Genomic DNA, 1,452 nt, shown 5'->3' with positions numbered 1-1,452 from the left:
GATTTATATCTTATACTACTTGTGAACACGTATACTTGCGTGAATACTAGCACGTGTTTTCGCCCTAACAAATTTTTGGCGCCGCTGCCGGGGACTTGGTGTTAACTTTTAGTTTATGTGCTTATCATCAGTGGTCGTTAAAGTTCACTGACTCAGATTCTTTTACTTTCACGGTTTATTTATTTGTGTTTCAGGTACTCATTACAATGGGAGATCCAGCAGCATGAACAAAAGCCTTGATGGATTTTTCTCAACCCAAGATCAATGACATTCAATCTAGCATTATCCGGCCAACTATCATAGCTAATACCTTTGAGATCAAGCCTGGCATAATTCAATGGGTACAGACTTCAGTCCAGTTTGGGGGTTCTCCAATGGAAGATCCCAATACACACATTAGGGATTTCATAGAGATTTGCGAAACCTTCAGGTTCAATGGTGTTTCTGAAGATGCCGTGAAGTGAGGGACAAGGCTAAGAGCTGGTTACACTCTCTACCAGCTGGTTCGATTACTACTTGGGAAGATCTTGCTCAGAAGTTTCTTACTAAATTCTTCCCTATGGTGAAGACAGCTGCAATCAGGAATGCTCTTACTCAATTTGCGCAGCAATCAGGAGAATCTTTATATGAAGCTTGGGAGTGCTACAAGGAGATGCTCAGGAAGTGTCCTCATCATGGAATGCCTGATTGGATGATCATCAATTGTTTTTACAATGGGTTGGGAGCACAGTCTAGACCCATGCTCGATACAGCAGCAGGTGGAGCCTTATGGGCGAAGAGCTATGAGGAAGCTTATGATCTAATTGAACTGATGGCTGTTAATGAATATCAGTATCCAACCCAGAGATTACCATATAGAAAGGTAGCAGAAGTTCTTGAAGTGAATACAGCTATGGCTATCACTGCTCAACTAAAGGCGTTGTCTATGAAGATCGATTCTCTGGCTAACTTGGGTGATAATCAGATAACCAGTGTTTTTGAGCTGTGTGCAGGTCCGCATGTGACGGAGCAATGAGCTATACCTAGTGACTCAACTCAGTTTGTGAGCAAATTTCAGAGATCGTAACAACCAGTTCCAGACACTTATCATCCTAACAACTGGAATCATCCTAACTTCAGCTGGAGCAACAATCAGAGTGCGATGCAACAGCCGTTCCAGCAGTTTGGAGAAAAACAATTCAACCCTCCTGGTTTTCAGCAACAATTTGCACCAAGATAATAACTCTAACTTCAACAACAAAATATTTGATGCAGGTCTATCTTCGAATGAAAAATCTGAATTGGAGGAGTTGAGGCTTATGTGCAAAAACCAGGCTTTTATATGCCAAAGCCAGGCTATTTCTATCAAGACTCTGGATAACCAAATAGGGCAAATTGCTAATGCCTTACTGAATCGGCCACCAGGAATGCTTCCTAGTGATATAGAAGCCAATCTAGGCAAGATGGAAGTTG

The 1,452-nt window shown here is 41.9% G+C and overlaps 1 non-coding gene across 1 annotated transcript; it reads right to left on the bottom strand.

Moving 5' to 3' along the window:
- Positions 1-574: 574 nt before the first annotated feature.
- LOC141670046 (small nucleolar RNA R71) lies at positions 575-681 on the bottom strand. The gene has a single exon (XR_012554296.1). It is a non-coding gene; the product is annotated as a small nucleolar RNA R71 (small nucleolar RNA).
- Between the last annotated feature and the right edge of the window lie 771 nt (positions 682-1,452).

Source organism: Apium graveolens, chromosome 6 (assembly GCF_009905375.1).
Source record: "Apium graveolens cultivar Ventura chromosome 6, ASM990537v1, whole genome shotgun sequence".
NCBI classification, from domain to species: Eukaryota; Viridiplantae; Streptophyta; class Magnoliopsida; order Apiales; family Apiaceae; genus Apium; species Apium graveolens.
The sequence above is the reverse complement of the archived record's forward strand: the minus strand, read 5'-3'. Positions and strand labels throughout refer to the sequence as shown.